Raw genomic sequence first — 23,745 nt, forward strand, 5'->3', positions numbered from 1 at the left:
TAAATGTTATACCAGAACTTGTTTTATGTTGCCCACAGTTATTACTTAAATGATAAAGAGTCACACACACGAGAGGCCTCCAAGGAGGTCCCACTACCCTTCGACCCCCAATACAAGGAAACAGGGCACTGCAAGGCAGGTGCCCAGCTACACACCGGCCAGCTCTCCCCCCCCCCCCCCCCTGCCATCCCCTTGGTAAGGGGTAATACCTATGGAGGGCCAGTTCACTCACCAGCAACAATCACTCTACACGCGATAGCTCCACAAAGAACAGCCCGACCTGACCCATACTTCACACCACTCCAAATAAAGTACCACGGAACTAACTACTACAAACCTCACGCTTAAATCTAATCTCATTACCCATCCCAAACACACAACAACACACATATTCAAACTGTTTTTTTTTTTTTTTTTAAAGTGCAAAACAATTATCGTTATATTTGTTTTATCGACACAAATGTTTTATGTTGGCCAACCCCGCTGTAGCTGTTGGGGCACAGCGGTATATTATGTTGGATGTTATCCATAATGTGCACAACAAAAATAAAGAATAAAGAAAAAAAAATCATATTCAATATTTTTGCCACTAGGTGGTGCTCTGTGCCATATTATAAAGTTATATATACAGTATATATGAATGTTTGTCATGATGGTTCTATTTCTTAATTCCAATTAGTGTTTATAATAATTAGACACATAAATGATGAAATATCCTAACAATGCTAAATAATAATGCTGTTACAGCTAGCGTTGACTGGATTAAATTGGACTTAAGGGCATACTCCAATTTGACCTAAAAAAACCTCTATGTATTGTTTTAAGAACACAGATAAGGTGGTCTTTTGAAAGCACACATATATATTTATCTGTTCATTTAATACGGGAAAAAAAATTAGAAAAACATTTTGTTTATAGTATTTTTCATGCAATAGTTGTTTTTCTACATACAGGTGGACAAAAGCATTGTTCTTATTTTCAAGGGCTGTCTAAGCACCGCTACATACTGTCAAAGGGATGTTTCCAAAACCAGGGGTTTCCTAGGCCCCTGCAGCCACACCTACGCATGTCATGTTGCTAATGCAGATGTTCCACTTTTCTTTCAACTATATCAATTCTGTCCATATTTGGACACTGGGCAGAGACATAGAAATGGTGTTGCTAGATACAAAGTGTACAATTTGTTCTTGATATTAAAAATACACTAACATTTAAGCAATGTAATAATTAACTGTGACGATGCAGTGCAAAAACACTCTTTTCACCAAATGACACAGTGGAACATTTATACACTTATCAGCCACAACATCAAAACTACCTACCTAGTATCAAGTGGGTCCTTGTGCTGCCAAAACAGCTCTGATTCATCAAGGTATTGCCTACACAAGACCTTTTAAACATATCTAGACCTAGGGCAGTGATGGCGAACCTATGGCACGCTTGCCACAGGTCGCCGGGTGAGGGGGCCACTGTCTGTCTGCATTAATGCAGAGTAGGCACCTGCCTGCCAAAAACGAAAGGTGCCTACTCTGCCTTCTTGTTGAGAGGACCGTAAGCAGGGGGGAGCAATCTCAGAGCAGCTCTCCTGTCCTCCATGAGCAATTTGTGTGGAGCGTTGCTGCGTGTTACCATGGCAATGCTCCACACAGCATCGCCGGGAGGACAGGAGAGCTGCTTCCCTGTCACATACTTACCACCACCGGACCACCAGGGATGGCTGTGTCCCCCCTCCTTCACCAAATGTAAGAAGAAGAAAGATACAGATTTTAAATACTTTTTTTTAATGTATCCACACACAGCAACCCCCCCCCACCCCCCCCCACACACACACACACACACAGCACCCCCTCCTCACAGCACAATTTTTTATTTTGTCAGTTTGCGTAATCTCAGGGGGGTACAGAAGAGAAGGGGGGGGGGGCAACAATGAAAATTGGTACATACAGAGCTCAGTAGCATTGTCTGAGCATGCAACATTTCAAGTGTCCACATTCCATACATATTGTTAGTTACATTTGACATAACACTTAGTCACATTTTGCATATTACTGATTCCACAACCCATCCCTGGTTTGTGTGGGGTCGGGTTTGAGGAAGGCTGTGGCCCGAAGGCAGTAGTTTGACCTTTGTTATCATTTTCGTTGTCGTAGTGGGGGGTGAAATGAGGGGGGGGGGGTTGTGGGGAGTTACATTGGAACTTGGGGGAGGGGAGGGGAATACAGTGCAGGTCGGGTGGTTGGCCTGATGCTGTCTCACGTTAGGCGTGGGTGAAGATAGTGGGTGAAGATAGTATGCCTCGGGGGGGTTGTAGACGTTTGCCTGTGGTGTGTGCCTATGTTTTAAGTTTTGTCTAGGTTTATGTTCTTCCCACATTTCCCATGCTGTGGGCCAGTAGGGGGCTTTCGGCATTGTTTTTCTTGCCATAATTTCATAGTTTTTATTTGTGTCTACGGCATCGATCTATTGGTTGATCGTAGGGGGGTTGTTTGCTTTAACCACCTGCTGATGACAGTGAGGGCCGCAATGCTGATGTGGTATAGTAGGTATCTTTGGCATTTTTGTTTGTGGCAGTAGGAGTAGAAATGTTTTGGGCAGTGAGGGCAGATGTACTTTGGTACATTGGGTAGTTAGTGCTGATACGTGCTCCCAGTTTTGTCGGAGCCCCAGGCAATGCCACCATGGATGTATCATGGTTCTTCGGTCCATTTGACATCTCCAGCACACATCGGATGTGTTGGGTAAGCTGTATTTGAGACGTGTGGGGACCAGGTACCATCTATAGAGCAGCTTGTGGGATAGTTCCATATGGAAAAGAAAAGGAATGAAAATAACCCTTTGTCAGGGATAAATTCAGTGTGTCCAGATTATATCTCAAAAGGGGATAACCCTAATATCTGTATAAAGAAAAGAGAAAGGTGTAAACCTCGGACAGGACGTCCAGGAAACACCAGTGAGATATAAATCTCTGTTGTCTGTTAAAAGTTAGTAGTCGTTTATTTGGTATACAAGACCATGAACAAGAAAATAATAAATAGAAAATAATGAAATGAAATACACACACTTAAAAAAAGGGGAGGAGGAGACCAACGAAGCTCAGGGAGCTCAGGAAGGAGCTAAGACAAGGGGTATGAGGAGGGTATATATCCTATAACCAAGTAAATGTCTTTACTATCAAGCATAGCATTAGTATAGGTTGAGAGACGGCTTAAAGAGAGGCACGCGTACCCAAAATAATGGCTGCAATAGAGTATACTAGTTGCTCAGACTGACTACGGTATATGCAAATGAATCCCCAGTGAAAAGTGGCCAAAACGTAATAAGGAGACACTAAAGCCCCTAGAAATGGCTACACCAGAGGATATTGCTTGGATCAGTGATACATAGTAACTCTTATTGACTAATGTGTACACATGAGACATAAAAGGCTGAAGTTCTCCCTGCCACTCAAAAAAAGCAGCTCTCTTGAAACAAGTAAATATGGGCTATATTGACAGCTAATGGAGGGGCACTGAGCCCCTAAAAGTGGTTACACTAGAACATGTAGGTGACTCACACAGACTAGTATGTACAGGTAAGTACCCAGTGAACCATAGCCAGATACTAGAAAAGAGACACTTGGCCCCTAATAGTGGTTACACTGGAGGGTTATGCTTGAATCAGTGATATGTAGCATACAGGCTGATATATCTAGAAGGGTCTTGCTCTGAAAGTAGCCAGCTGGTATAGAAAAACCCCTCGAGCCCCAGTGAATGGCTATATGCAGCTGCACTGCAGGTTGCTAGTAGAGTCAGTGTAGCAACATGCCTAACACTGACTATTCATAACAGATAATCCTCAGTGAGACAAAGCCATACGAAAAAGTTAGCTCCTGCTTCCCTCTATAAAGCTCCATACTTCTAACTCTTCCTACCCTAGTAAAACACCCCAAACAGTGTGAACGAAAATAATAAAGTGCTGTGGTTAAAAATTCATTGCCTAACGCGTTTCGGCGCTATGAAGAGCGCCTTTCTCAAAGGCTATCAACGAGGAAATAAACCACGGGTCCGTGTTTAAATACCAGCCGCGGCGTCATTTGGGCCAATCATCTGTGAGTATGGGCGGTGACGTAAGCGTACACGCCTACCGTTTCGATTAGTGTCGCTCACGTCGATTCGCACCAATCGGATGAAGGGAGGATATGGAGGCGGGGCTAAGTGCTGATCACGGAACGCATGTGTATTGCGTTTCCATGGCACCAGCTCACATACCCCTACATACCCGATCATATAATCTGTAATTAGTCCGGAGCATTGAGATATAGGGGGAATAATGATTGTCGTCAAAGGTGCATAAAAGACCCAATTCCTAAAGTGTGCGCTTGTGAGATCTTGGGACATACTTAGGAGTAGGTAGAGGCACCTGTTTAAAGGTATATTCCCAGCTCATGCCGAAGTACAGATATAGTGGAAGATCCCCTTTGAAAACATATTGTGGGGACTCAGAAGTGATACTGGCATATTATTTACAGTGATGAAAGGCTACAGTGTAATATGGCCGTAAGTGATTCCTCATTGGTTCATGGAAATGACATATTAGTATTGTGATCAAATTAAAACAACAAACAACAAATATATATCGATTAGAAGGACTGTAATTATGCAATGAAAGGGGTGAATGTAAAGCCTTCATTAAGGCCATTTGGGGATAGGGTGTTTAATGTCTGAATGCAATAACATTCTCTTCTCTTAAGGATCAGATCAAGATCACCTCCTCTTTTCCCCACAGTGACCTTTTCAACCCCTGCAAACTTAAAACATCTAGGTGTATCGCTATGATGTGTTCTGACGTGTCTAGCCACAGGGGTATCCCTGTCTGATGAAACCGAGTGGATATGTTCCATCATGCGTCTCTTAAAGGGACGTATTGTTTTTCCTACATATTTTTTTCCACATTTGCATGTGAGAAGATAGACTAGACCCGATGTATTACAATAAATGTTTTAAGTGTGTGTATTTCATTTCATTATTTTCTATTTATTATTTTCTTGTTCATGGTCTTGTATACCAAATAAACGACTACTAACTTTTAACAGAAAACAGAGATTTATATCTCACTGGTGTTTCCTGGACGTCCTGTCCGTGGTTTACACCTTTCTCTTTTCTTTATAGTTCCATATGGGTCGTACAGAGAGTTAGTTGTTTGTGGGGTTTGAAGATGTCTTGCCATTGGTCATCTGAGAGTGGGTGTCCGAAATCTTTTTCCCACGCTGCTTTGAAAGAGGGGAGATGTTTTTGAGATTGGGTGTGTTCATATCAGAGAAATGACAGGCGTTTATACAGAGTTGATAAAAAGAAAAATGTATCAACTCTGTATAAAAGCCTGTCATTTCTCTGATACCTTTTTGTGTCCTGATGAAAGTTCCAAGCTAGGAACTGAAACGTTGACTGACTTGTGACAATAAATCGTTGTGCTGTTTAAATCCAGGAGTGCCGGCAATTCTCTACTTTTTGTATAACAGTGTGGCTGGGCACCCGGTACCATTTTGGCTGGAGGTAGGAGTGCAAACGTTTTAAATATATATATATATATATATATATATATATATATGTAAAGGCTTGTCTGGAGTTGTGGGAGGGGCTTGTTGATCCTACTTAAGCACTCCCCCATTTACTTGCATCCCCGTGGATTCAGATGTTCGGCAGGCGATCACATCCAGTTTATTACTTCCAGGTCACGGCCTGTGCGGTCCACGGTCGGCAGCTCCTGTGTTACCACTCGCTCGGGTGCTTGGTTAACCGTAGGTTAAATGGTTATTTCCCGTCCCCCCACCCCACATTCACATGCTTGTGGTCTGCTTCAGGGGCCATCCGGAATTCATTACACATACCCGCACGCAAGCATTTACAGACCACCACGGTCTCCTCGTTTGACGGCTCATTTGTTTACTTCTCCTACGTGGGAGAAGCTGCGTTACTGTTATAACCTTTCTACACGCTACAAATCACTCTAATGCTTTATTTTGCATACATTAGAGACCACCCACGGTCTCCTCATTAAAGGCACACAGTATTTTTCCTCTCACATATCGGAGAAGCTATTGTCACTCATACATTTCCCGTGCATGTTTCCCTCTCACATATTTTAAACTTAGAGGAGGCTCAACTGCAAATCACAATCATATGGAGGGTTGTTACACTGGAAGGCAGCATATGTCATAAAAGCTTCAAACATTATACTGGCAGACTGGTTTTATTTTTCATTTGTGGTTATGGTTGTTGCTTATATATATATATGTAGTTCATGTTGGCAGCAAGGGGAGGTTTTTGAAGTATATGTGTATATATGGTTGGTTTTACGGATTTGAGTCGGCTTCCATATTATCAGGAGAGTGTACATATGGAAGCTCTTATCTTCTATGGTACATAGCCTTGTTTTCCCCTTATGTTTAAATTGCAACTATTTTAAAGAGGTAAGGGGGTGTAGAGGGGGCTGTGCTGGACTACCCTTATCATTTATCGTTATGAGCCCTTGAGAAAGGCGTAATTTTTCGCCGAAACGCGCGTTGGGCTATGGGTACTTAGTAACCTTTTGTTTCATACACTTAGCAGTCTCCTTCTGGTAACTTTGTTACCACTAGATGTTACATATTAGCAGGGATTCTATTTATACTTTATTTTTACGGCAGAACCCCTGCTTTTCACAAAGCAGTTGGCTATTACTTATGATTCTTTATCTCCAATTCATCCTTTTGTTTCCAATATACTTACCTCTTCCTGTCCTTTCGATTTCTTACAGCTTGAGACATTTTTTAGGGACAGTTTGAATTGGTATAATCTATACTTAGGTGTATGATCCTGGTCTGTTCCTTAGGATCACGCTTTACCAGGGGAACTTTTGGTTTTTATACGTTTCTTTCCATTTATTTGGAAAGTTTGATATACACACCGGCCCTTTTTCTATATAAACATGTTAATGCAGTTGGCTGTTTTTTTGCTGTTCACTTTTGATTATACTATGGCCACTATTACTATTTCTTAACCCTTTCAGGACCGCGGACGGTTCAGGACCGTCAGCGGTAAAACGTGCGTTTGGACCGCTGACGGTCCTGAACCGTCATAGCGGAAAACGGGCTGCAGGAAGCGATCAAAGATCGCTCTTGCCAGTACAATGATGTTACTATCTGCCAGACATCCCAGGCAGATAGTAACAGCCAATTACGGTGTGTGAGCGATCCGCGATCGCTCACAATTGGCTGCTGTCAAAGTGGGTGTTACAAACACTCACTTTGACAGTGATCTCTGCCCCGCTCTCCTCTGTAGCGTTTTGTGAGGCGAGAGAGACAGAGATCGTGATAGTTTGTTGCAGCAGAGTGTTCCAGAGAGTTGTAAAAAGTATCAGCAGTGAATTAAAAATCAATTTTAACCCCTTCCCTGCCAGATCTGTTTCAGCAGTGCATTTGTACTGTCTGTCTTTTTTTTTTGCCCTTAAAGGGTTAAATTTGTTTTAAAAATATTTGTCGTAGTCTGTCGTAGTCTGTCGTAGTCTGTCGTAGTCTGTCGTAGTCAGTCAGTTTCCTTCCCCCAAATCTCCATTAGATTTTTGTGACAGGAGTTAGTTTAGGGATTGCTGTTTAGTCTGTTTTAGTAAAAAAAAAAAAAAAAAAAAAGTATAAATTTTTTTTTGTGTGTTTGTAATTTGTTTTAGTCGTGTGTAAAACATGCAGCGTATGTATAACTTGCAGGAGGCATATGCCTTCTTGGCGTCAGACTCTGACGCCACTGACACTGCGTCAGATTTTGACCCAGGTCAGTTTTCTGACACGTCTAGTCAAGACGACATGTCATCTGTGTGTGAGCCGGCTGAAGAAAGAAGCTGTGCTTCCTCTGCTACGCCGAATGTGGAGGAGGACTGGGTACCTCCACAGGTAGCCGAGCCCAACGTCCCCCCTTTTAGTGCCAACGCAGGCATTAATGTTAATGTGGATGGCTTCTCCCCAATGCAGTATGTAGAACTATTTTTAGGGGATACCATCTGGGAGGAGATTGCTTCCCAGACTAACTTGTATGCTACCCAATTTATTGACAACAATCCAGGTAGCTATACAGCCAGGGAGCATGACTGGCATCCCACAGATGTCCCAGAGCTTAAAAAATTCTGGGCTCTTACAATGCTCATGGGGATTATAAAAAAGCCATCGATTCGCTCATACTGGAGCACCAACCCAATAATGTCGAGTCCAGTATTCTCCCAAACCATGCCTAGAGCCAGATACGAGTTACTGCTGAGATTTTTACATTTCAGTGACAATACCCTCTGTCACCCTAGAGATCACCCCCAATACGATAGGCTTTATAAAATACGCCCACTGCTAGACCATTTTCAGGACAAATTTTCGGTTGTTTATACCCCCCAACAAAATTTATCCATAGATGAATCTCTAATGAAATACAAAGGGAGATTAGGGTTCAGACAATACATCCCCTCAAAGCGCTCTAGGTATGGCATTAAACTGTACAAACTGTGTGAGAGCGAAAGCGGATACACATTTGCCTTTCGTGTATATGAGGGGAAAGATGGTCAACTGGACCCTCCTGACTGTCCTGACTCCCTGGGGACGAGTGGGAAACTTGTATGGGACCTACTAAACCCCTTGTTTAATAAAGGTTACCACCTTTATGTGGATAATTTTTATAGTAGTGTCCGTCTATTTAAAACACTTTATGCTTTACAGACACTGGCCTGCGGCACTGCCAGAAAAAATTCCAAAGACTTTCCACGATCTCTCATAGATGCAAAATTAAAAAAAGGCGAATGTAAAGCACTTCGGAAAGCTGAGGTGCTTGCACTAAAATTTAGGGACAGGAAGGATGTCCACATGCTCACCACCATCCATGACGAACGCATGTCCGACGTCTCTGTCCGGGGCAGAGTAGAGTCCAAACCGGTTTGCATCAGGGCGTATAATAAGTACATGGGTGGTGTTGATTTGGCTGATCAGCTGATGCAGCCGTATCTTATTTTACGAAAAACCAAAGCATGGTATAAAAAGGTGGCTATATATCTGATGCAAATAGCAACCCACAACTCATTTTTACTTTTTAAAAAAAATAATCCAGGGAAAATCACCTTTCTCCAATTTCAATTGAAAATAATTTCTTTAACAATTTATGGAGATGGACAAGTTCCAACAACGGTGCAAGCTGAGTCCAGACATTTTATTTTTAAGTTACCGCCAACTGCTAGAAAAAAAAAACCCCAGACACGTTGCCGGGTCTGTTTTAAAAACGGGAAAAGGACAGACACCCCTTTTCACTGTCCTGATTGTCCTTCGAAACCAGGACTCTGTGTAGGAACATGTTTCAAGCTGTACCACACAGAACAGTTGTAAGAAGTGTTCCTGAATTTTTATTTTATTTTCTGTTTCTTTGGAAAGCAGCCATTTTTTTGTTAGTCAGTTTCCTTCCCCCAAATCTCCATTTAGATTCTATTTGCAGGAGTCAGTTTAAAGATTGCTGCTAAATGTACATTTGCTACCTGCACATTTGGCCTAACAAGTTTTCTGGCAGTAACACATAACCAGCTGTCCAAAACCAGATGACGTGTGCATAAAAACCAGAATAAAGAAAATACCACTACACTTTCTTTGGGGGGCAAAATGGTTGGGGGAAAGAAGTCAAAACACCCCATCCTCTATAACATTTGATGTCTACTTTATAAAAATATATACTATACATATTGGCATGATGGTAACATTAACTGGGGAGTACAAAAATATGTCAAACTGAAGATAGACCAAGCATACCTATATATCAAGTTGAAAAACTGACATGTACAAGTTCTGATTGTTGCCTTTTGGCCCCCAAACAACCCGGCAACCATATACATGGGGGGTATCACTGTACTCAAGAGATGTTGCTGAACATATTGGGCAGTGTTTGGCAGTGACACATAACAGGATCTGTTAATTCATGCCTAAAGTACAATGTGTGTGACAAAGAAACAAAAAAAGATTACTATCCAAAAGTTTGACAAAGGCTGGTGGTAGAATTCAGTGCATGAAAAGTGTTAAAATACCACAATTTAAAATGCCCTGGGTTGTCTACTTTTCAAAAATATATGGTTTGATGGGGGTAAAATACATTGGCTCAAATGGGACATGGGCGCAGGTTGATTACATGTCAAAATTCCAAGTTGATGGGGGTAAAATACATTGGCCGGCTTCAAAAATGTCCCAAATAGGGGACAGGTTGACTACAGGTTGACTACATGTCAAAATTCAGAGCTGGGAAACTGATATGCGCACCTGCAAAATGTGGCCTTTTAGCCCCCAAACAACCCAAAACACCTATACATGGGGGGTATCCCTGTACTCGGGAGATGTTACTGAACACATATTGGGGTGTTGTTTGGCAGTGACACATAACAGGATCTGTTAATTCATGCCTAAAGTACAATGTGTGTGAAAAAAACAGAAAGAAAATTACTAACTCAATGTTTGACAAAGCCTGGTGGTAGAATTAGTGCATGGAAAGTGTAAAAATTCCACCATGTGAAATACCCTAGGGTGTCTACTTTTCAAAAATATATGGTTTGATGGGGGTAAAATACATTGGCCGGCTTCAAAAATGTCCCAAATAGGACATGCATGCAGGTTGACTACATGTCAAAATTCCGAGCTGGGAAACTGATATGCGCACCTGCAAAATGTGGCCTTTTAGCCCCCAAACAACCCAAAACACCTATACATGGGGGGTATCCCTGTACTCGGGAGATGTTGCTGAACACATATTGGGGTGTTGTTTGGCAGTGACACATAACAGGATCTGTTAATTCATGCCTAAAGTACAATGTGTGTGAAAAAAACAGAAAGAAAATTACTAACTCAATGTTTGACAAAGCCTGGTGGTAGAATTAGTGCATGGAAAGTGTAAAAATTCCACCATGTGAAATACCCTAGGGTGTCTACTTTTCAAAAATATATGGTTTGATGGGGGTAAAATACATTGGCCGGCTTCAAAAATGTCCCAAATAGGACATGCATGCAGGTTGACTACATGTCAAAATTCCGAGCTGGGAAACTGATATGCGCACCTGCAAAATGTGGCCTTTTAGCCCCCAAACAACCCAAAACACCTATACATGGGGGGTATCCCTGTACTCGGGAGATGTTGCTGAACACATATTGGGGTGTTGTTTGGCAGTGACACATAACAGGATCTGTTAATTCATGCCTAAAGTACAATGTGTGTGAAAAAAACAGAAAGAAAATTACTAACTCAATGTTTGACAAAGCCTGGTGGTAGAATTAGTGCATGGAAAGTGTAAAAATTCCACCATGTGAAATACCCTAGGGTGTCTACTTTTCAAAAATATATGGTTTGATGGGGGTAAAATACATTGGCCGGCTTCAAAAATGTCCCAAATAGGACATGCATGCAGGTTGACTACATGTCAAAATTCCGAGCTGGGAAACTGATATGCGCACCTGCAAAATGTGGCCTTTTAGCCCCCAAACAACCCAAAACACCTATACATGGGGGGTATCCCTGTACTCGGGAGATGTTGCTGAACACATATTGGGGTGTTGTTTGGCAGTGACACATAACAGGATCTGTTAATTCATGCCTAAAGTACAATGTGTGTGAAAAAAACTGAAAAAAAATTACTAACTCAATGTTTGACAAAGCCTGGTGGTAGAATTAGTGCATGGAAAGTGTAAAAATTCCACCATGTGAAATACCCTAGGGTGTCTACTTTTCAAAAATATATGGTTTGATGGGGGTAAAATACATTGGCCGGCTTCAAAAATGTCCCAAATAGGACATGCATGCAGGTTGACTACATGTCAAAATTCCGAGCTGGGAAACTGATAAGCGCACCTGCAAAATGTGGCCTTTTAGCCCCCAAGCAACCCAATACACCTATACATGGGGGGTATCCCTGTACTCGGGAGATGTTGCTGAACACATATTGGGGTGTTGTTTGGTAGTGACACCTAACAAAATCTGTGAATTTATAAAAAAATAAACTACCTATGCAAAGTTTGACAAAGGTTTATGGTAAAATGGCTGCATAGAAAGTATCAAAATATTCTTAGATGAATACCCTGGGTTATCTAGTTTAAGAAAAATATATACATGTGGGGTGTTTTTTGGAGATTTATGACATAACAGTGTTACAATGTCACTATTGACACATTTGAAAAATGTAAATTTTGAAACCGCAATTTCCTACTTGTACTTATAGCCCTATAACTTGGAAATAAAAGCAAAAAAACACGTAAACATTGGGTGTTTTTAAACTAAGGACAAAATGTTTAATCTATTTAGCAGTTTGTTTCATTCGATTTTGTAGATCAGTAAAATATTTTTTAAGTAGAAGTCAAAAAACAAGTTTTTTTGGGTTTTTTTCACCATATTTTACTATTTTTTTAAAGTAAATGATATGAAATGATACAAATAATGGTATGTAAAGAAAGCCCTTCTTGTCCTGAAAAAAACAATATATAACTTGTATGGGAACAGTAAATGAGAGAGCGGAAAATTACAGCTAAACACAAACACCACAAAAGTGTTAAAATAGCTCTGGTCCTTAACGTACAAACATCGCAAAAACAGTCCGGTCCTGAAGGGGTTAATATCCACTGTATCTATCTATTCAGTAGACGTATTTTGAGGCTGGAGTTTATATCTTTAATTGTGTGTTTTTTGTCCATATTGACTGTTTGATCAGTCCATTGTACCTAGGCAAATGGTGCTACCTCTATTTATTAATTATCTATTAAACTTGTTTATTATTTTTTCTTGAGGTTTGCACCGTGCCTATGATACATTTTTAATGTGTTTCATATATATTGCTCCACTGGGGTACTGGTTTTGTAGGGGCTTACTCTCTGGTTAGGGGAGTTTTCTCCCTCATTTCCTGTAATTTTTCTCTGTGTAGTATTTAGGGTTAAGCCCTGTTTGTACCCCTGTAACCCGCCCTTGTGTATTTTTCACCTGATCTTTTCCGGAGCTACTATATATATATTATATTATTTATACTTTTCAACATGGCAGGCTTTCTATCTAGCAAAATGGACAGCAGTGTCTGGTGTAAGGACGCAGATAATGTGTTCTCCAATTTACACTTTAGTCCAAACACTGCTGCCCCTAATGTCAATCAATCTTTCAATAAGCTTCAGGGTCTATATGAAAAACAAATCAGAACTTGTTGGGAAATTTCCTCGTTAGAAAATTATATAAAGAAAGACATGATACCCAGAGGTTTGAGGATAAGAAATATCCCCTCCTCTTACACTGAAAACGTGGCTTTAATGAAGGAATGGGAGGCAGCAGCGGGCATCTGCTCAAAAACGTTTATGCAAATTATTTGCAAATTTGAACAGGAACAATTAACAACAGTTAATGGGGACCTGGATGGTGAACTAGATACGATCAAACAGTTCCAGGATGATCCCAATTTTGCCCTCCTTGAATCTAGGTTGAAACAAAACCTGGACAAATACCAAGACATGATTAAATCTAGGAAATACCAAGACATGATTAAATCTAGGAAACACCAAAAATTTCTAAGGGATCTACAGGATTACGATACTGGGAATGTGTATAAACTTTTCAATCGTAGGATAAGACGTACTTCAGAGAACTTATTAACATCAGATTATGATTCGTCCGATACCGATTCCAGCAGCCAAATAAGTGTACATGACTCCCAAACACAACCCTCCACTTCCACTAATAACTCTAATCCTAAAGGTATTCTCAAAAAAGGGGTTCATTTTTTAGCGTTGGACCATCAGGAGGAATTCCCAAGCCAGCGCACAAGGTATCAAACCCGAACCCCAAGGGGGGGGAGAGGAGGGGGAGGGAGGCGAAAAAGATACTAAACAGTACCCGAATTTTAGAAACTGCTCAGTCTAAATCCCAGGTTATTAATTTATCCTCATATACACTATCTCTAGATCAAATTAGTATTCTTGAACGTGGCCTCTCTTTTGTCCCAACTCCCTCTTTTGATAAGTTTGAATGGACTAAGGATCTTAATCTATTTGTTCGTAAACTTGCGTTACACAAGTTCCACTCTATACAAAACGAGAAGAAAGCGAGAGAATTGGGCCTTACATCAAAAGACTATCAAGGTCTAACAACACTATTAGCTTTATTATTTGAATAAGAAAGAGAAACAGGCTTTGGAACTCCTCCAGAATAATGCTGGCATTATTATCAAGCCAGCAGACAAGGGGGGCAATGTGGTTGTATTAGATGTTACACAATATATAGGGATGGCAGAACGCGTCCTTGGTGATGCTGAAACCTATAGGGTCCTGAGATCTGACTCCACTAATGAGTATTTGACTCAATATAAAGAAATTTTGGATCTTGGCCGCAGTGGAGGGTTGCTATCTGGGGACGAGTATGAATTTATTCTCAATCGTCACCCTAAGGTAGCAACCTTCTACTGCCTGCCTAAGATCCATAAGGACCTACAGGATCCACCAGGTCGCCCCATTGTCTCTGGGGTCGATAACCTGACCCAGAATGGCAGCCTATACATCGACAGAATCTTGAGACCTCTAGTCGAGACTTTACCATCATACATAAGGGATACTAAGCAAGCTTTAAATCTACTTTCTAATCTTAAACTGTCCCCTGATGTATATCTCTGTAGCTTGGATGTAGAATCTCTTTATTCGTCCATTCCTCATGACAGGGGTTTGGAACATGTGAGATTCTTTCTGAACCAGAGACAATGTCGTGATGATCTCCATGCAACCTTTGTAGTACGTCTCTTAGAATTTATTCTGTCACATAATTACTTCCTGTTCAACACCAAATTCTACCACCAGGTGAGAGGTACTGCTATGGGGACGGCTTGTGCCCCCTCATATGCAAACCTCCACCTGGGGTGGTGGGAACGGCAGATTTTTTCATCTGATGATCTGAAAGAGTATCTCCCTAAAATCCTATGGTGGGGCCGCTACATCGACGATGTGCTGTTGGTGTGGCAGGGGACCCCACAGGAATTCATAGACTTAGTAAGATGCTTGAATCAGAATACTGAGAATCTAAGATTTACTTCTGAATTTGGGGGACGTACTATTAATTTCCTGGACATTACCATCTCCATTGAGGTTGATGGGACTGTCCGCTCTACCCTCTTCGGGAAACCGACCGCAATGAATTCCCTCCTACACTGGAGAAGTTATCATCCTAGGCCCCTCAAGGAGGGGATCCCGGTGGGTCAATATCTGAGGCTCCGCAGAAATTGTAGCGACCTATCTGATTTTAAGGTACAAGCGAGTCAACTCCGTATCTTTTTTTAAAGAGAAAGGTTATCCAAACCGCTGCCTTAAAAAGGCATATAAAAGAGCGCTTGGAACTACAAGAAGTGATCTTCTCTGCGATCGACCAACCAACAGAGAATCCGACAATAAAGGCAACATTCGTATGATTGCCACATACGATACAGGTTGGTCGGAAGTAAGAAAATGTCTGTATAGATTCTTGCCAATCTTGCTGGATGATGTCCATTTGAAAGAGGTTATAGGTCCACGCATCAATATCACTGCCAGAAGGGGGCGCAATATTCACGATTTATTAGTACCTAGCCATCTGTCCATTAAACCACCCCTGAGAGACACTTGGCTAGGTAAACCACCTTGTGGCTCCTACGGCTGTGGCAGATGCGTAGCCTGCAAATATATTTCCAAAGAGTCCAAAACAGTGAGCGATAGCACAGGTCAGCTCTTAATTAAAATTAAGAACTTTTTTAATTGTAATACACGGGGTCTCGTGTATTTACTTTCATGCTCCTGCGGAAAAAAACTATGTAGGCAAAACGTTTAGAGCCTTCAAAGAGCGAATTTTGGAGCATGTGAGATCACCCAAATATCGCCTAGAGACACCCATTTCACGACACCTTATAGAAAATCATCATGGTGATCCTAGCAATTTGAAATTCTGTGGCCTGGAATGGGTCAAGAGACATCCGAGACGTGGTGACTATGACCGACTACTTAGACAGAGAGAGTCTAGATGGATTTTTAGACTAAAAACTTTACAACCTCTTGGTCTCAACGAGGGGTTTTCGTTTGCTCCGTTCATTTAATCCTAAACTTTATTTAAATCAATGTATCACTATTTTCTATACATGTGTCTGTACATTAATAGCGAACAGCACATAGACTCTTTGATGTTTTTGTGATTTGTCCATCCATTGTACACAACTACTAATATTCTAGGCTCCAATTCACTGTTCACCCTGTCACGTTTAATTATTGGCTTGACCGATTTTTCTAAAACCTTAGACATGGCTATAGTGAGAGGGACAGGGTTCAGTGATAGGGTCTCTAATAGATGTTTTGACGTTTATATGTTACCAGGGTCTCTTTGTACACTTATTGCTAGTCAACCGTTTCTAGCATATTCATATATTCATCTTCTTCTTAGTTACCTTTTCAGCATGTTTGAAACATTTTTTGTTTCATATTAAGTTATGTATTGTCTAAATACTTATGAGAGAATAAGCCAACACTGAGGTTTGTTGGTTTGATTGTGATAACTTCACTTCCATTACCTGCCTGTTTCATAGTTTATTATTTATTATTTTCACATTTATTTAGGTTTTTAACCCCTTAAGGACCAAACTTCTGGAATAAAAGGGAATCATGACATGTCACACATGTCATGTGTCCTTAAGGGGTTAAATCTCCCCCCTCTTAGCCTTCTCCTTCTCTTTTTATTATTTTTGACTACCTACTAGTATCAGATAACTATTTGGTTAATTATTATTTTTCTCTATACACTTTATATAATTCTGATTCTATTTGTATGTCCAAGTGTATTTTTCCCACCAGGGGGCGCCCGCGAGAACAGCCTGATGTTATACCAGACTGTTACAACCTTGAGGGGTTTGCGCATGCGTGGCGTTACGCACGCGCATGCGCGACCACTTCCGGGTTTCGGCTGTATGCCGTGTTTTGGTACGCCCTCCTGACACAGCCTATTGGCGGCTGCACGTTTATCCAAGCCAATGGGCGCATGAACGGTATGGCGGGGAACCTATTTAAAGAGGTAAGGGGGTGTAGAGGGGGCTGTGCTGGACTACCCTTATCATTTATCGTTATGAGCCCTTGAGAAAGGCGTAATTTTTCGCCGAAACGCGCGTTGGGCTATGGGTACTTAGTAACCTTTTGTTTCATACACTTAGCAGTCTGCTTCTGGTAACTTTGTTACCACTAGATGTTACATATTAGCAGGGATTCTATTTATACTTTATTTTTACGGCAGAACCCCTGCTTTTCACAAAGCAGTTTGCTATTACTTATGATTCTTTATCTCCAAGTCATCCTTTTGTTTCCAATATACTTACCTCTTCCTGTCCTTTCGATTTCTTACAGCTTGAGACATTTTTTAGGGACAGTTTGAATTGGTATAATCTATACTTAGGTGTATGATCCTGGTCTGTTCCTTAGGATCACGCGAGAGTTTTCTCCCTCATTTCCTGTAATTTTTCTCTGTGTAGTATTTAGGGTTAAGCCCTGTTTGTACCCCTGTAACCCGCCCTTGTGTATTTTTCACCTGATCTTTTCAGGTTATGAAAATACACTTTTTTTCTCTTTATATTGCAACTATTTTAGCTCGTGTATATTCATCATTTAATTTATAAAGTTTGGTTAATAATGGTTATTCTGGTCAGTATCATATTACGCTACTCATTTCAGTACGGCATTAAGGCTAGTATTTGCAAGGATTCCCCTACTTATCACTCAATGCTTGCTTTTCAGGTTCAGGTTGGCTCATATCACCTGCGTTTTGCTCAATCAAACCTCTAACATATCACTTTCCAGTGAGAAAGGTGTAGGGTAAGGAGTTTACTCTCAGCGTTAAAGAGGAGTCCTTCGTTACTCTGTATAACATATACTCCTCTTTTTACTATTATTATGTTTAAACCTCTCTTCCACTATTGTAGTGGTGGAAGTCTCAGGTTCTGTGTTGGGCTGTGACCAATTTCTGACCTAACCAACACGCAAGTGGGTCTCAGGTCCGTTTTGCCTAACCCCCCCCCAACTCCCCTTAAAGATTGTGATTTGAGTGTTACTGGCTTATCTAGTCTGGGCTGCCACTAGTATAAAAAATTCTGGCTTCTTCGCCTTAGTCTCAGTGGTCCTGTGAGGCCAACTCATTTCCTCCACGCTTGAGGATATTCGCACGAGGATATTCGCCTCAAGCCACTTGGCATTTAGGAGGGCCTCACCTGTCACCACACTTAGGAAATTGTTTTGCCACTTGGCATTAGTTAGCCAGCCAGTAACCAATATGGTACAGTTGCTGATTATGTCTTGACTATTTTCGTTTAGTATGTCCCACCTACCTAAAGATACAGACAATTTGTCTCTCCCCAGTTCTCCGGTCAGATCCTTGTCACCTTCAGGAAAAGGCGACATCGGTAGTCCAACTTCTATAAGATTATGGACCATCCCTCGTATTACTGCGGAGCTTCGCAGACGTAGTATTCCTTTTCCTGCCACATCCAGGAAAGCTGAGCTGTTCAAGCTAATACAGACTAACACTGATAACTCAGGGGAGAGGGGACAAGTGGTCCAGGCAACTCAGACCTTCATGCCATGATTGCCTCACTAGTAGCATCTATGGGCAAGGTCAACAATATACTTGATATGATCGAGGCTCGGAGCCCTCCTGTTATGTCATCTATGCCCTCAGCTACTGTACTCCCCGATGCTCCACTATTGCAAATGAGTAATTACCTACCTTCAGGTTCCGAAACCCACATTATTAATCCAGTGCCTATGGTTCCAGCAAACATTAAGAAAGACATCTTGGAGGGGAAGGATGTTAATCTTGTTGCACTTCTTATTGCTTCACACAATGTTATAGAGAACCGCACTTATGCTTATGGTGATGTTTCGGTGGTGTTAAAGGCCAGGGACCCTAGACTTAATAAGAAACTGTCTATACCCGATTTTGTCATAGCATTTGGTATCTATCGGGATGTAATTTGTTCGGTATACCCGCATAGACGAGATGAACTCAACCTCTATTTGCACAAGCTGGTGGACTGAGGAAATAAATACGGTGGGTCATCCTTTTATGATTACCACCGTTCCTTTTCGGCAAGGGAGTCTGCAATTTTGGCTCAGTACAACGCTAAAACTGACTGGAGCTGTATGGATACTGAGCTATTTTGCAGACACTTTGCTGGTCTGAAGACACCAGCTTGTGCAATTTGTGCATCCACCACACGTGACTCGGTCTATTGTCCCATCATGCCAGAGTCCACACCTGGGACTTTCCAGATCAGGCAAGGACAAACTCGGTCGTCCTATTGTTTACCTTGGGAAGTCGCACGTGTGCAACAACTTCAATGTAGGTACATGCGGATATAGTGCCTGCAGATTGTTACATGTGTGTTCACATTGTTTTAGGGCTCATGCCAAGTCCATGTGTCCTAATAAAAGTCATGCTAAACCGTATCTGACATCCGTAAACATTAAATCTTTGGCTCACACATTAGCTTCTTACCCATCCAAACATCTAGTGGATTTCTTGATTGATGGTTTCACGGAAGGATTTCATACAGGTTTGGTACATATCCATGCTGGCATTTATGAATGCAACAATTTGCAAGCAGTGTTTTCTGACGTGGAAACGGTTGAGGCTCTTTTACAAAGAGAATTGGAAGATGGGTTTTTGTTGGGACCTTTTCAGGCGCCCCCATTTTCCAATTGGAGAACCAACCCTATAGGATTAGTCACTGGGAAATCCTCAGGGAAACACAGACTCATTTTAGATCTGCCCACACCTCACTCCTTGGCCATACCTAGCCTTAACTCTCTAATCCCATCCGAGGAATTTTCCCTTCAGTATGCCACCATAGACAATTCCATACACGCTATTTTTACAGCTGGTGTAGGGGCTTGGCTGAGTAAGACAGGCATCATCAATACATTTAAATTACTACCCATACGCCCATCGCTATGGCATCTGCATGGTCTGAAATGGAAAGGTTTATATTACTTTTTTACAAGGCTCACCTTCGGATCAAAAAGCAGCCCAAAAATATTCAATACCTTTGCCGAAACCTTATGTTGGCTCCTGTTGAACAATTGCAGATACTATGTGGTGGTACATTATTTAGACGACTTTCTGTTTGTGGAGAATAATTCCTCTCCTCCCAGTGATCTAACTACGGCCATTTGTTTCATTCCTTGGGGGTGCCAGTTTCTCCCAAGAAAACAGAAGGCCCTGACACGTTAGTACATTTTTGGGGTATCCTGCTCGATTCAGTCAGCATGGAAGCAAGCCTCCCCTTAGGCAAAATTGATGGTATCCTACGAACCATAAGCGAAAACGACTTTTTGCATAATAGGACATGCAATCGAAAGGAATTGCAATTTTTGTTGGGCTCACTAAATTTTGCAATACGCATCATTCCACAAGGTAGAGCCTTTATTTCAAGACTCCTTTGCCTTCTTCCACTATTGCCAAATTACTTTAGCCGTATTTGCCTGAATTCACAGGCTACTGCTGATTTATTAATGTGGCGCAAATTCTTGTTGCAATGGAATGGCAGAAGTATGTTTTTACCACAATTGTCAACTCATTCTCTTGTCATTTGGACAGATGCTGCAGCATCAACAGATTTTGCTGCCATATTTGGTAATGAGTGGCTCTGGGTTGGTTGGTCACAGGAGGTTCAGCACATCGAAGGGTTCTCACGCACCTTAGCCTTATTTGAGGTATACCCTATCCTTGCAGCAGCCGTGGTATGGGGTCAGTCTTGGGCAGGTAGCTTGGTACGCAGTTTCTCCGACATCCTAGCCACCTGCCACATCATAAACAAGGGACGTTCCTCATCTCTGACGATCATGAGAATCATGAGAAGACTGACCTGGCTGGCTGCCTGTAGTACATTTTATATGGTGTGTTGTCATGTACCAGGGATTTATAATACTGCAGCTGACAAATTGTCTCGCTTTGATTTCCAGGCCTTCAGAGACACATTAAACCACAGCCTCCCCAACAGCCACTGCAGCACCGTGTTTTCAGGAACTTGTAATGGACTAAAAGAATTAGCAAGGCATTGTCTTGGCTAGTTTGGCCCTCTCTGAAAACACAAAACTGTCTTACAATAGAGCCTTCACACTGTATAAGAGATTTATGTTAGAACATAATTGTAACCGTGATATACCCCAACATGCAGGATTCAGCTTAACAATTGACAGCACAGAGACGAGATACGTCTACCGGACCTTAGAACGGCCGGACTCGACGTAAAGGAGAGAGATACAGAGTAAGGAACGATCCGAGGTCAAGGGCACAAAGAGACAGCATAAACTAGGACTAGCCGAGGTCTGGTACACAAAAATCAGCAAGCCGGCAAACAGAGCAGATAAGGATAAAGAGATAACGGAGTCAGAAACAAAGCCAAGGTCAAGTACGAAGAAACACAACTGAACACAACAAGCGCTAAAGGGAACTGTAACAGAAACCACGATAGGGCAAGGTACTAAGGGAAAAAGGTGAGTATATATACCTTAGCAATTAATTTGATTGGCCCCTGTCATATCCACGCCCCAAAATGTGAGTGTATGTGGAATGTGGCATGACAGGGGCCAATGGGAGACCTTCTCCAATTTAGGCTCTCCACTGTTCCTTTAAGAGCGTGCCCGAGACCCGCGGCGTGCTCTTAGAGTCAGGTGGGACACGTGACCGCTTTTCGCGATCACTGCCCGCCTTTCTGTTACAGCCGTCGGATGAGCCGCGCGCGGCTCGTGAAGCAGCAGGACCGCGCGTGGCTCGAACAGAGGACCCCGGCCGGCCCCTGGAAGGGGTAAGTACCGCTACAATAACATGGTTATTTTTTTTACTATTTCAACGCTGGTAGCTTTCGCATCCTTTTGTCATCTGAAACTCAAACTATCACACAACACCATTAAATTATTTTTAACCGGCATCCAACACCACAGGTATACCTTATACCCAGATAACCCTAGTTTTTTATCATCTTACCCCATTAAAAACATACTAAAAGGCAAACAGAAAACCAGTACCACTCCTCCACCCATTAGATTATCAATACATAAACAGTTATTTAAGGACATGTCTGACTTATTGGATACTGCCCTGTTTGAACACACAACAAATCTGGTAATCAAAACAGCCATTTACTTGGCTTATTACGGTTTTCTTAGACCTTGTGAATTTACCATACAAGCTAATATTTACGCACGAGACTGCCTTACACATTCCTATCTCATTAAACGACAAGATCACTATATATTTTCCCTACCCGTTACTAAAACAAGTCAGCTTGGTAAAGTAGTGCATATCACATATTATCCTACTTCAAACAGTAGGTAAAAGTGCTGGATACATATCTCCAGTCATTACCGCCTCAGTCTGACATCCCGCTGCTAGTCCTCCACAAAGCTGTCTTAACAACAGCAAAGTTCATGCAGTACGTACGCATATTACAGACCAGACTAGGTCTGAATGCTAGCAATTTTTCTGGGCATTCTTTTCGGATAGGGGCAGCCTCCACGGCCTCTAGTCACGATATTCCAATACACGTAATTAAGTCTTTGGGCCGCTGGAAGTCATCTGCATTTGATTTGTACATACCTCAACTTGTGTTAGAAATGAGGTCTGCCTTTGTTAAATTGTCATCTTGAGGTATTTTCGTTGCACTATGTTTCATCTATGCAATAAATATTTCTTTGGCAAGACACTGCTAATTTTTGCCCTCTTTATTACAGGCCTACCGCATCCGTCTTGTTCATATCTATAATTTACACCATGCTATACATACGTTAACATTACAAGAATAGCCCCGAACACAAATGTAAAGGCTTGCCTGGAGTTGTGGGAGGAGCTTGTTGATCCTACTTAAGCACTCCCCTCGTTACCTGCATCACCATGGATTCAGACGTTTGGCAGGCCCCACCCACCACTCCCTCAACTCAATTTTAATTTAATTTATTATGTTATAATTAGTGTGGGCCCTCTTTATTACAGGCCTACCGCATACGTCGGTTTCGGTACACTTCAACCTTCAACCGACTTCATATCTATAATTTACACCATGCTATCTATAATAATATCTATATATCTATAATAATATCTATAATAATAATACACCATGCTATACATACGTTTACGTTACAAGAATGGCACCGAACACAAATATATATATATAATTGGAAATGACCGCACTCCAAGGACTTGATGATAGTAAAAATTAAATATAACTTTTATTCTATATCATTTAAAAATATCGATGTTTCAGCCTCAATACATGGGCTTTCATCAGGATGGCAATAAAAGGTTTTATATATATATATATATATATATACGTCCCCGGTCCCAGCACTCGATGCTCCCGGTCTTTTTCTGCTCCGGTGCTACCTCCAACCAAACTATATACGATACCAGTAGAGAGCACTCAGGAGTCTTTTAAAGTAAATTACATCTGTCGCTTTATTGAGCAATAACAGGTTTACACAACTTTCAAGTACGTCGACGTTTTAGTCTATAAAGACCTTTTTCAAGATATATATATATACATATACCTATTATTATTTTTATCGTTCTCTCTCTGTATTATATATCATTGTTTATTTCTATATTACTACTTGCTTATATTTAATTGTACATATTATCTTTGTGGCACTACCTTTTCCTACTTCCTTATACCTATATACCTATAGGGCCTGTGAGAGAGCCCTATCCCTTAGGTGTGCTG

The sequence above is a fragment of the Pelobates fuscus genome, chromosome 6, assembly GCF_036172605.1.
Source record: "Pelobates fuscus isolate aPelFus1 chromosome 6, aPelFus1.pri, whole genome shotgun sequence".
NCBI lineage: Eukaryota > Metazoa > Chordata > Amphibia > Anura > Pelobatidae > Pelobates > Pelobates fuscus.